Source organism: Cygnus atratus, chromosome 4 (genome assembly GCF_013377495.2).
Source record: "Cygnus atratus isolate AKBS03 ecotype Queensland, Australia chromosome 4, CAtr_DNAZoo_HiC_assembly, whole genome shotgun sequence".
Classification (NCBI taxonomy): domain Eukaryota; kingdom Metazoa; phylum Chordata; class Aves; order Anseriformes; family Anatidae; genus Cygnus; species Cygnus atratus.
The window spans coordinates 59366760-59380082 of record NC_066365.1 but is presented as its reverse complement, the minus strand read 5'-3'; the positions used below and the strand labels follow the sequence as shown (position 1 = coordinate 59380082).

At 39.1% G+C, this 13323-nt stretch overlaps 1 long non-coding RNA gene across 2 annotated transcripts in view; it reads left to right on the top strand.

Moving 5' to 3' along the window:
- The window catches only part of LOC118250881 (uncharacterized), a 37571-nt gene extending 24625 nt beyond the window's left edge, over positions 1–12946 (top strand). The window contains exons 2-5 of one of the 2 annotated variants that reach the window (XR_004779605.2): positions 246–301; positions 12176–12372; positions 12509–12616; positions 12803–12946. This is a non-coding gene — a long non-coding RNA (uncharacterized LOC118250881). Of the gene's footprint in view, positions 1–183; positions 302–12175; positions 12373–12508; positions 12617–12802 lie in introns of those variants that run through there. The other variant, XR_007708237.1, reaches the window with a different exon arrangement.
- Positions 12947–13323: the final 377 nt, after the last annotated feature.

Genomic DNA, 13323 nt, shown 5'->3' with positions numbered 1-13323 from the left:
CATTCCTTAGAGAGTCAATCCCTTTTACGTTTATAAAACCAGAATGCACTTGTATTCAGATATTTGGTGCAGTTATTGTGGGAATTGCAGAAGCAAAAAATGAAGACAATGAATCATCTGGCTGGAAGCCACGATGTAGCCAGTATCAGACAAACATATTTTAAACCCTCTCTTTTTTCTGTTGGTTTCTGTTTTTCTTTCAAATAATATGGTTTGCCCCACACTGACAGATCTTTGTTTAACAGGTTTCCTATCAGAGACCTGCACCTGTACTGGGGAATCACCTGCACTGAAATTTTGTGTGAGTATTAATGCTTAGTTTTGGCAGATGTTACTTCAGGAACAAAAGCTATATGGGAATAATGGCAGTCCTAAGGTTTATGACTTAATGAAAAAGTAAAGTGGGTGACAGCCCTGCCCATGTCAGGGCAGTTGGAACTAGATATTCTTTAAGGTCCCTTTCAACCCAAGCCATTCTATGACTCTATGATTCTGTGAAAGAAGGAAAGAGAGAAGGAAGGAGAGAAAGGGGGACAGAGGAGAGAGAAGGAGAGAGGTGAGAAAGAAGAAAAAAAAAAAAAGAAGAAGAAGAAAAAGGAAGGGAAGGGAAGGGAAGGGAAGGGAAGGGAAGGGAAGGGAAGGGAAGGGAAGGGAAGGGAAGGGAAGGGAAGGGAAGGGAAGGGAAGGGAAGGGAAGGGAAGGGAAGGGAAGGGAAGGGAAGGGAAGGGAAGGGAAGGGAAGGGAAGGGAAGGGAAGGGAAGGGAAGGGAAGGGAAGGAAATGTTGCAGTCTCAAGAAGCACCAGTAGGGCCAAAAAAACAATAGTGCCTGACCAAGATGTGCTCTGTAGTCAGCCAAAAAAACTGCCCTGGAAATCTATGGACTGTTTTACTGATGGGTTAAAACAAGGCTTTGTGTTTTAGAGATGGCTGTGGGCATCTGTGCGTGTTTGTGTTGATGCAAGTTTCCCCAGAGTAAGCAAAGTTATATCCTCTTTTTTTTACCTTTTACCTTGTAAGCTAATGCTGTTAGTGCTTCTAGCTATGCCAAATGCCAAAGATGTTGCAAGAAAGCAAAATGAAAAGCATAAGGCAGTGGTTCAAATGTTAAAGGATGTGGGCAAAGCCAGTGGTGACAGATAAACAAAGGAGGAGTTCCAGGAAGGAATTGAATGAAAGAGCTTTTTGAAAAATAGGCAAGGGTGTGTGTGCGTTGTGTGTGTGACTTAAACTTCCTTACTTCATTCAATTCATTTCTATATTTTCCACTTCTGTGGAAAAGTACTCTGAACCACTACCTCAGACAATAAGCTTTGCAAAAACTTCCATGCAAAATTATCCTTCATTATTGTTAAATTCCATCAAATACTTTTAAATTATTTCCCAGTCATTAACTATTTGAATACAAACAATCTATGTAGCAAAATGCAAATGAGGGATTTTCAACCCACAGACTGCTTCTAATGGGCTCAGAAAAGTTAACTAAAAAAGGCTAGCATGTTGCCAAAGGGTTCAAATTTGTCATACAGCAACTTCCACTTGAAAATATTTAGGGATCTGCATGCAGAAGAAAAGATTAAAATCACTGATGTAAATGATACCAGAAGAAGCATTAGCTTTTTTGCATGGTTAGGGGCATATCCTTTTTACTTATTATTCCAGGTTCCTTATGAAGTGCCAATAGCTGCACTTGGTATTGTACAATATTCATACAGCCTCCAGAGAAAAGAGCATGCATTGAAAAGGAGACAGTTGCAAAATAGACACTGCGCCTTGAAAAGCACAAAGGAAGCTATAAGTAGGAGGGTTGACATTTTTCTCTTCTTTTATCTTTCCTGGACATCATCAAAAAAGGAGGCCTTCATTTTAAAGATTTACAATAGGGCATTTTGAAAAAGATGGATTCATGTTGTGACACTGTGCAACCAGGTCACCGCGTTACAGGTCTTGCAAAAACCTGTTCTATTTGCATTGCTAATCTTAAGTACCCATAAACAGACAACTGCAGTACATTGTTGATTCCACTAGAGGGGTCAATTGTTCCTGTATGATAAATGCTTAGCCGGAAGACTGGTAAGTGGATAGCCTCTCAGTAATACCTGCTGGTTGCCAGTTCTTTCCGATCTCTAACAAACAAACACAAGAAATTATTTGCCTTAATAGAAAATTAACAGACAACTACCAGACTTCTATACACTTCATGTTTTACAAAGCCCATAAGAAACTTTTCAATCTTATGACTTGTACTGCCATTCAGAGGTGGTAATTACTGCTGTACTTTAGGATTTGTTATAAGCTTGCAGCCTCTTCCTCCTTTGGAGATGAATTATTTATTATTGAGGTAAATCAGAAGGTCTGCTGAAAGAACTGGGATAGTAAAGACAAGATTTGGAGGCTGCTCCTCTAAATGGTATTTACCTGGCTCTGGGAGAAGTGCTGCAGAAGTCAGTTCAGCAGTCTGGCTGAAAATATGCCCAATGCAATAGCTAGCCAGAATGTCACAGTCTGAAAAAACTTCTGATCATTTTTAACTTACAGAATTTTAAGCAGCATTATTTGCCTTCAGAAAGCTATCAATAACCCTGAGTTTATAACTATACCTTTGTTTTGAGTAGCAGTCAGTTATAAAAGAGCCTGGCTAGAGGGAGACATGCTAAGACTCCCTGTCTTTGTCTTTGAGGAACAGGTGGAATATGGGCCAAGATTTCCTCTACTTATTCCCTTTGCTTTTCCTAATCTGCTCTTCAGCTGGGTACCTGCTTCAGCAGCTAAGAAAGCACTGGAGGAACAGGAAATGGAAATGCTGCAGTACAAAGTGTGGTTAATAATATTTATTAATGCATGCAGAGAACTATTAAATTAAAAAAATTAATGGAGGTCAAAAGCCAGCTTCTAATTCTCTTTAGGCAAAAGAACGAATTTATTAAAAAGCAGAAAAGGTATCCACAGAGAAACTTTCCCCATTTGCGTTATGTGCATAAAATATAGACATCATCTTGACATTCAGTTGATGAAAGAGAAGAAAAGAAACTAAAATTAACGCTCAGGCAGTTAACATTAGCCGCATTATGGGAGGGGGGACAAAAGCCCTGCATGCTCTGTTTGACACAGGCTGTTCTAAAGATCTGTTAAAGTTTGGAGAGTGCCATTTCCTAAGAAATCTTTTTGCAGAACCAGCTTTCATCATACCATATCTTCAGTACAAATAATCTTGGCATGGCATTATTTTACACAATGCAGCAAGCTGAAAATCTGAAGAAAGGATATCCAGATCTTCCGGCTGTGTGGATGTGACACAAAAAATTGGAGCACATAGGAAAGGAGTCACAAGCATGCAACAAACATGCCTTTTATTAGTGAAGGCATTCTTCTCTGCTGACAAAAATATTTGTTCAAATTTCACATCAAGACAAGATTCAGGTGTAGTTGATCAAATAACCTAAAGCTGCCTGATAACTTAAATAAATTCTCAGGAAGCACCTCAAGTATTTTTTAATTTTCTGCGTGCTGGCAAGATGATTCTCAGTATGGTTTCCCTGCAAAATCTGCATGAAGAGAGAAAAAGTAACATGGTTTGAACCAATTGCTACATTTTGCAGAGACAGTTGTGCAGGAAAAAAAAAAAAAAAAGGGGGGGGGGGGAGTTTTAAAATGTCACGGTTCTACTGCCACCAAAGCCAGCTGCAAGCCTCCATAGTTTTCTCATAGAGATGAAATCTATACATGTGTGTAAGGACAACATAAAGGCTGGGTACAGCCTGAATCTTTCTGAACCTTTTAAAATAAGGGATTTGTAGAGGCGTTGGGCAGGACCCTCTGCACACAGGTGAATTTCACCGTGGCAACAAACCAGGACTGTTGTCTAAACACAGGATTTTTTTTATCCACTTATTTTTCCTGGATTAAACTCTTTGTGCTTAATCAGTCTTGTTAAAATCTGACATTATTTCCCCTGATATTAACCCCCAATTTATCATTTGCTCAAGACTGCGCAAGGTTTCATCCTGGGAGTAGTTTTTTTCCTTTATCCATCTCCTTAAAAGCATAATTATCCTTTTGTAGGATTTTGCTGTGATCGGAGGTGTTCCTGGCTTCATGAACACACAGGAAGATAAGGATCTTACATTCTAATTATAATTTCAAATAATTAAATATGAGGCCTGAGACTAGAAGCAAACCTGTAAGAACCAAGAAACAATGCTGGCAAGAAATACAAGGAACTGCAAGGAACAGTCCAAGTTCAGTCATGTATAAAATTTACGACACAGCTGAAGGGCAGGTCTATCATTTTCACTTTCCACTTTGGCTTGGATTATTGAAAAAGTTGTGGTTTAAATCCAGAAGGATCAGGCCTGCATTCATCACCTTACAACATCCTCAGCAGGACCCTTAGTCCCAAGCTCAGCACTGTGCTAGCACAGCTGTGCAGCTTCTGCCGGGGAGCTGGCACCAGCCTTGCCAGTTCAGAGAGAAGGGAATATTCCACCATGCAGACTTCTCATACAAGTATACAGATTTCCCCTTTCCTTCTTTTCACTCTGAATAACCTGACCTGAAAATATCGGACTGAAGGCTAGCATTGAGCTAATCAGCAAACAAAAGTTTTTCCACAAAAATTATCTGAAGGGGTATTCATAGCAAGCTCCCGGCAAATGTGCTAATCCAATCTGTTGTGTAAATATTACGTCTGGGACTGAGAGCCTGTGTGTGTACTGTATGAGATGATAAATCCGGGGTGTCACGCTGTATGTGCACAGCAGTACATGCAATGGAACCCTTGGACAAGGGCAATGGCAAACTATGAATGTCACCAGTGATGTCAGGGGCATCTTAATGTACGAGGAATGCTCTGATATCATGCCTCCATGGTATTCCTTGGACAAACTTTAACTCCTGGGCTTTTCTGCTTCTGCAGCTTTGTGCATCACAAAACCTGCAGCTTGTAGTTAATTTATATGAGTCAAGTGCTGTTTCATTAACAAGGCATTTTTGTGCTACCATGTCTTGGCAGGATTTAGAGATGTAGGAGATCAAACATCCCAGTCAAGTTGTCTTTATTTCATGTCTGTTCTCACAGAATCACAGACTTATAGATTGGCTGAGGCTAGAAGGAACCTCTGAAGGCCATCTGGTCCAACCCCTGCTCAAGCTGGGCTGCCTAGGACCATGTCCAGGCGACTTTTGAATATTTAACCTCTGATATTCAGAGGCCAGTGTCAGACAACAAGATGAATGCAATATATCTCTACAATGAAGCTCAATAATATTTTGTGAATATTTTGGTTGGGTTTGTGCAGTTTCAGAAAGCAATGGCAGAGTCCTGCCGTCTGCTTTGATAGATAGATATTCCTCCTTGCAGGAAGCCCAACGTAGCAGGGAAGATGGGTCCATGAACAAGGAGTCAGCAAAAAAAAACTGCTGTAGAGGGTTGTTGTTACTGATCATTTGTATCCTACTCATGTGGGACACCCACTCAGTGGGTGGCATCCCATAGGCAGGGACGCCACCCACTAAATCAGGTTGCTCAGGGTCTCATCTAAACTGGTCTTGAGTATTGTAATTTTGTATATTGTAATCTTGAATATTGCGATCTTGTGTATTCCTAAAAGGTATGTTTACCAGCTAATAAGTGATGGAAATCCATCACTTTTAAACTATTTGCAAGTCAACTATTCTTTCCAGGTTTTCTTTGGGATAACAATTTATGTAGTGTTTTAAGCTGCACTCACTTTTTGACTTCATGTCTTCATGCTCTAAACCCACCACCCACCCACCCACCCCCTCACACTCCTTACCCTCAATCATTTCTTCATGTCTTGAGTTACTAGATGGTTTGTTGTTGTTGCTGTTTTCTTTTCTATCAGCTATTGGTAAATGAATGTTTTTAATGTCAGACCAAATAACTTTTTCTCTTTTTCTAAATTGGGTTGCCTATGACAGTAGGTTCATGGAAATTTCGTCTGTTCATTTCTTTTCATGGTAGTCTTTTATCACATTAGCACCTCTCCTTATACAAGAAAGGAATTACAGGTTATATTGTTGTTGTGACAGTTTAGCTGTCTGTGTCTGGATTTTGGCATTGCCAAATAAGTGGTATGAATTTCCTCCTTTCATTCTCCAGGATTACACTACTACATTCTTTTCCTGGTGTCAATTTACTTTTCTTGAAATTGGCAGGTAGGCAGCACCCAGGAAGGGCATAAATCTGGAAATAAAATGTTTTTGTGGTATTCTTTACACCCCTCTGCAAAAATGGCTGTCTAGATTTACATGCCAACTTGGCACTCCAGTACTTACATAAATGGCCCAATTTTAAAATAATTATTATTGTTGAATATCTAAAGTTTCCCACTGAATGGAATGAACTTAAATTCTCAGATCAAACAGAATTAAATAAAAACTCCAAGGTAAATGCTAGAATATATAACTGAATCTAAGCAGAAACCCAAGAAATAACTACTAATTAACATTGCTATATGGAGTTCTGTTATTTTTACATCGTGTTAAATCCTATTTAGTGAATATATTTAAATACTTGCACCTACAACATTGGTATGTTAATGTAAACTATTGCTAAATAAAAATCACTGAAATATGCATGTCCATCCCAATTATGAGATGTAGCTTCAACCTTTGTCTGCATCTTTTTGCAATGATTTGTAATCTGCACTCAGTGCATTAAGATTTGTTAAAGAAAGTTGAAATGATTTCCATTTATAAAGAAATAACAACAGTGTTTCAATTTGCTTCATTTTTTTAATTAGGACTTTTATTGGGTCATTATTTTCCCAGCTCTGCTTCAGATTTGAAAAGTACTTTTAATCAGGAACACAATTTGTCTGTTATACCATAGCAAAAGAGGGAGATGCATAAACATGAGTATACAAGCGATGTTGAAAAATAAACTGTGGGATGTTTTCCCTGTATGCTTGGTTTATGAAACATTTGTTGAATGATGTTTATTTATCCTGTTGGATTTGTTTATGCTTTTTTTCCATAGAAAATGTCTAAAATTTCAGCAGTAAAAATAAGAACAGAGATTTTAATAAATCGCATTGTTCAAATGTAATCTTACAGGCAAAGTCCTCTAAGGTATTTAATAAAGTAGGCCAGAGAACTCTCCTTTGTGGATAAAACTCTGTTGCAACTTCCAAGTTGTTGGTGAGATAGATCTATTACATTATTAGCTCTGGGGTAAGGTTTCCCAGTGCTGCTAAAATATGCTCAATTTAAATTCTATATTATATCACCCTGTCTGAATAATTTTATATCTATATTTTACTTTTAAATGCTTAGCTGACTCATGTATTTTAAAGAATTCTAAACATCTTTAAAAAAATAATATACATTTTCATGTTACCTTTCTTTTTTATTACATTTAACTAGAATAGGAGAAGGATCAAGGCCAAGGTTAAAACCGGAGGTTGCACTATATTTATATTTTGCTCAATACCAGCACTTAAGAACAGAGGCCAGGCATTTAAAAATAGGCTGAAGGGGATGAAAAGATTTAGAAGGGAATGCCTGGCAATCTCAGAAACTACCAGGTGAGTCATAGCTCTGCCACTGCAATGAGCTCTGGTCAGGGAAATTGGTACAATTTAGCTCAGAAAAGGGAGAGAGCAAAAATATAGAGGCAGAACAGGGCTGTATTTCAATATTATTAAGAAATCCTTCCCACTTTGAGCTGCATCTACAGAGTCTTCCAGCATCCATGCAGATCAGTACAGGATTCTGGCACCAACCTGAAGGTTTCTGTAGGAGTACTAGCTAGGACTGTCAGTAAGATGTCCCACTGTAAGTGGAACTGGTCGGTAGCTCAGGATGCTGCCTACAGGTCTGTGCTCCTGTTGTACTGGAGGGTATGGACAAGGTGCTTATGTCCACGCACCCATGCAGACCACTTAATACTAGTTTGTACTCTAAGAAAACAAGAAGTAAGTGATGCACATACATGAGTTGTGCCAAAGAGACCTAGATCTAAGGCAATCTCATAAATTCTTAGGGTTGGATTTAGGAAATTTTCACATGTGAAATTTTTTTGTTTGCTTCTCAATGAAGAGGGATTTGATGTTGCTGGAAGTGGCATTTGTTCTGAAAGAGGAAATTTCTTTTTTCAAATACTCCATCATACCAATGTGAAGTATTCCCACAGAGGCTTCAGTTAAAACTCCAGTCTGTGTACAAACAAAACAAACTGTAGAACTGTAGTACTTCTCATAAGGAAAGGATATATATAAATTCAGCTTCTTGGCCAAAGTTGAGCTCAGGTAAGAATACTCCTTTTTTACCCAAGCTTCTCTTTACCCAAGAGAAAAGAGAGAAAAGAGAGAAAAGAAAGAAAAGAGAGAAAAGATGAGAAAAGAGAGAAAAAAAAGAAAAAATGAGAGGAGAGGGAGAGGAGAGGAGAGGAGAGGAGAGGAGAGGAGAGGAGAGGAGAGGAGAGGAGAGGAGAGGAGAGGAGAGGAGAGGAGAGGAGAGGAGAGGAGAGGAGAGGAGAGGAGAGGAGAGGAGAGGAGAGGAGAGGAGGGTCTCAGCAGCTTGTTTTAATTCTCAGCAGTTTGTTAAACAGCTGCCTATATCCAGGGTCTTAAACTGATAATAAATGTGAGTTCCTCCAGGATTGCCACTAACCTCCAAGTCCAAAATGACCCCTGCTTTCTAAATCTGTATCAAATGGAATAAAGAGTATCTTCTACGTGAGTAGAAATAAGTTCTCTCTGTGCTTTAGACTTCACATTGTTATCACATAATATTTTTTCACTTCCTGGGGCTGCTAGTGGCTAATTCCAGTTTTTTCCCGTCCTTTTGTCTTTTTTTCCTTTGTTTCAAGGGGGTCATTCCCCACAGGAAATGCCAGTATTGAGTCAAAGTGTGATTTCAAACCCACATAGTCACACATTTTCCACTGGCTGGTGGGTCTGATCATATAATTACCTTTTGACACTTCCATGGTATCCTTTTTCACCCAAGTACAATGAGTTGGGCATTTCAATATCTGCTCATCCTCAATTTAGACCTGTTTTGAAAATACAAAAGAACCTTAAGTGATCTGTCCACAGCATTGAAATACCAACCTTAGTGGGTACTTTGAAAACTCAAAGGCTTTACAAGATGAATAGCAAACTGCGGATGACAGCTCCTGTGGAGCCATTATTGAATTGCAGCAGTGATGACTGCATTCCTTTGGATTTAGATAAAAGACTCCATACAAGACAAATGGTAGGAGGACATCAAACAAGACTGTGTCCATGCAGTGACAGAAGCAATCCAATTGAAGAAGCTGTTGATTTCCCCAAGGCAACTTAGTATTTCTTCTTGAGTAATTTATATTAAGGAACTAAAGATTGTATATTCATCTTCTATTTATATTTTTCTCTAAAAATACTGCTTCTAGTTGTCAAATATGTTATTTGCTTAAACTGTTTGCTGGAAAGGAAATACCAGTATTGGAACTTGTTAATTTTTTTGCATCTGTGTTTTATTTAGCCTCAATATCACTATGTCTAAAGGTTATAGACTGAGAGTAACAATCAATACTGATCAGATAAAAAGATTAGTCAGCAAATCAATAACATACATATCAACAGGAAGCACTGTGCACCCTAGACAACATTGAATACAAAGGGTACAGATAAACATCTTCACCTTTATTTAGATAAAAGCTGATTCTAGAGCACTTCCACTATCTCTTTAATAATGCACAAACCTTTTGGAGTCTTAGTTGGCTATACAAGCAGAATGTAGATCTTGAATAAGTTTTAAGATATGGCCTGATTGACACATAAAATAGCTTTGTACAAAAACATCAGATTTGGGGTTTACTGACAGCTATACAAGCTGCATCATGGAAAGGATGTTTGTGTAACTTCTTTTATATGAGCCAGCAGTGTGCCCTGGCAGCCAGGAGGGCCAACCGTATCCTGGGGTGCATCAAGCACGGCATTGCTAACCGGTCGAGGGAGGTGATTGTCCCGCTCTACTCTGCACTGGTCCAGCTTCACCTCGAGTACTGTGTGCAGTTCTGGGCACCACAGTACAAAAAGGACATTAAACTGTTGGAGAGAGTCCAGAGGAGGGCGACGAAGATGGTGAAGGGCCTAGAGGGTAAGACGTATGAGTAGCGGCTGAGGTCACTGGGCCTGTTCAGCCTGGAGAAGAGGATGCTGAGGGGGGACCTCATCGCAGTCTACAACTTCCTCGCGAGAGGGATTGGAGAGGCAGATGACCTATTCTCTGTTATGACCAGTGACAGGACCCGTGGGAACGGTGTGAAGCTGATGCGGGGGAAGTTTAGGCTGGACATCAGGAAGAGGTTCTTCACTGAGAGGGTGGTCGCACACTGGAACAGGCTCCCCAGTGAAGTAGTCACTGCACCAAGCCTGTCTGAATTTAAGAAGCGATTGGACTGTGCACTTAGTCACATGGTCTAAACTTTTGGGCAGACCTGTGCGGTGCTAGGAGTTGAACTTGATGATCCTTATGGGTCCCTTCCAACTCAGGATATTCTATGATTCTATGATTCTATGGTTTTAGGAAGTCTACATAAGCATTTGAGTCGTCCTGTCGTTCCCACATACTGTCAATTACAGGTTTACAAGGAATGAGGTTGGGTCACATGAACCAGCTTGTCTCCTAACAAACTGCAGAGGAGAGAGAGAGAGAGAGAATATACACCCTGTAAGCAAACAAATATCATGCGCTGCAGCTGGGAATGGGCATTCAGCCCACAGAGCTGGTCTGTAACTTTTCCTGAGCAGAACTGCCTGAAACGCCTATAATGCTGTATAGGTCTTCATATATGATCCATGTCAATAGGTCTTTAATATATACTGGTTCATTCTATGGATACACTTTTATTTGTCCATCATAATTACTAATAGTGAGAGACAAAGACTTAGTTTCTTGGAGTAAAACTACAGGTGAAAAGTTCAGTTCTAAATGCTGAAACAGCATTTACTTTACTGTAGCTTCTTAAAGGTGCATATTTGCATTTTTTAGGTAAAGTAAGTCATTCTATGAAGGTGAAGAGATTAAACATATATATACACATAGGTGTGCATAGAAGCATATAAATAAAAATGAATTACCATAAATTTTGTATCTGCTCTCCTTGTATATTCATTTATTTATTTATTTACAACTTGCTATGCTTGCTTTCTGCTTTGGATCAGGTCTAGTTGCCATCCTTGTATTTTCTGCTCTTCCCCAATATGTCTCGGCACATGTTTCTCTCTGCATGCCTTCTTCTTCTTCCCTTCTGACTTCTTTTCATTCCCAGGCCATTCTTATGAAATTTAGAGTAGGCTAGATTGAGATTAAAGTAAATAACCCTCAAATAATAAGTCCTTTCTGATCCTTCCACTCCTCCCTCCCACACATACTACTTGACAAAGCATGGTTGGTTATCATCAAAAATCTCACCTGGGATGCCACCCTGCCAGAAGGTATGGTCCAAAATCCCTCCTCATCCTGATGCAGTATATACCTTTGTTGCTGAAAGCTTAATATAAATGCCACACATTTTCAAATGACATTAGAGCAGAAAAAGCCTTTAGCCTGTCATCCCCTTGCAACAAGAAAAGGACTTCCAAATCCAAAGAGTTTTGGGGAAAAACCCGAATAGCAATTTTTTTGCATAATCAAGAAAAAGATCCCCTCCACCCCACCTTCAAATGCTTGACTGATTTAATGTGTGCATGTGAGTCTCTGAACTCCTTGCAATGATCTTAGTTTCAGGAGGAATTATCCGCATCTGCTCCTTTCCTTTCAGGATACTATGAGCAATATGTCAGAGAATCTAAAAGCTAAGTTTGTTCTGAGCAGTTTCATTGGAAAGAACAGGTTTCAATAAGCTAAACTTAAAAATAGCTTCAATACTGTCTAATCTGTGATTTCTGCTTGGCACTGATAATTAGAACTAAAAAAAAAAAAAAAGAAAAGAAAAAGAAGACAGAAAACTAACATGATTGATCTCAGTGAAAACAGTTTTGTTTTGTTCTCTTGAAGCTACCCTCAGAATTCTACTTTGCATGATTACTTGCAGTATTTTTCCATCTTCTTTTTTTACTTTTCAGAACTGGTAATTTTGTCCGAAACCCAAATAACTGGCAAGTGCAATTGTCAGCCTAGGGATAAGATCCAAATAAAATTATTCTCGCTTTCTTTTTCACCCAGGTCCTAATGGGAGCAAGGCTACCTTTCTCATTACAGAGTTTTTACTTTTAATTAGCTCCTTCCTCTTGCTGACACCTGCAGTATTTGGCTCCTGGTTGGGAGGCTGGAGCACTCGATGCCTTCCCGGTTCTTCCCTTGGTGAGCCAGTTGGAGAAGGAAGAACTAAACCACCTCTCGCATCTGAAAAAGTAGCATAGGTATGTATGGCTCCCCTGACTTCATCCGTATTTATGGCTGCTCAGCATCTCTAAAAAGCAGAACACAACAGCAGTCTTTATGCCTTATAGTCAAAAACTAGAGACCTTCAGGCTCAAGCTGTTTCCTCCCTTCTAGGATATCATACGTGCAGAAAGGTGTCTGTGGGGAACCACATTTTTTTCATCAATATCTATACGTGTATTGCTCCTTTAACCAGAAGAAATGTGAAGAGAGCAAAATCAGGTACCCTCTGAAACCTTTTTCAAGTAAACAATTGGATCAGAAAAATTTGTGTTTTATTTCATGTGGCAGAGGAATCCACCTGTTTGCCCTCCACTTTTTATTGCTCATATAGTTTGCAAAATTAGTTTTCCCCCTAAAGAAAATTTCTTATGTGGATTTTGTCTTTTGGTTTCTTCCTTCCTGCAGACACTTACCTGATTAAACTCTTCTGATCCGAAGAACTGAATATCAACTTACTAATGGTAATAGGCTGCAATTCGTATGCAGCCTCCTCTCTGGGGAAAAAAAAAAAGAGAGAGAGAAAAGAAAGAAAAAGAGAGAAAAGAAGAGAAAAGCAGAGAAAACAAAAAAGAAAAGAAAAGAAAAGAAAAGAAAAGAAAAGAAAAGAAAAGAAAAGAAAAAAAGAAAAGAAAAGAAAAAAGAAAAAGAAAAGAAAAAAGAAATGGAAAAAGAAAAAAAGAAGCAAACCACCTCCAAGCCAGTGTCAAAGGCAGGTCTCAAAAGCATATGTTGATTCCACAGTACAAAGTCACTTTAAATCCCCTAGTCCTTCATTTCTACTCCCCAAGAGGAATCAAAGCAAACAGAGAACAGCTTACATTGTCAAGACCTGGGAGCTCATTGTAAGAATAACTAGTTCTTGACATTTGAAATTACTCTGGTTCAAACATTTTTTGATCTTTCCTATTAGCCCCGTGTCTTGAGAA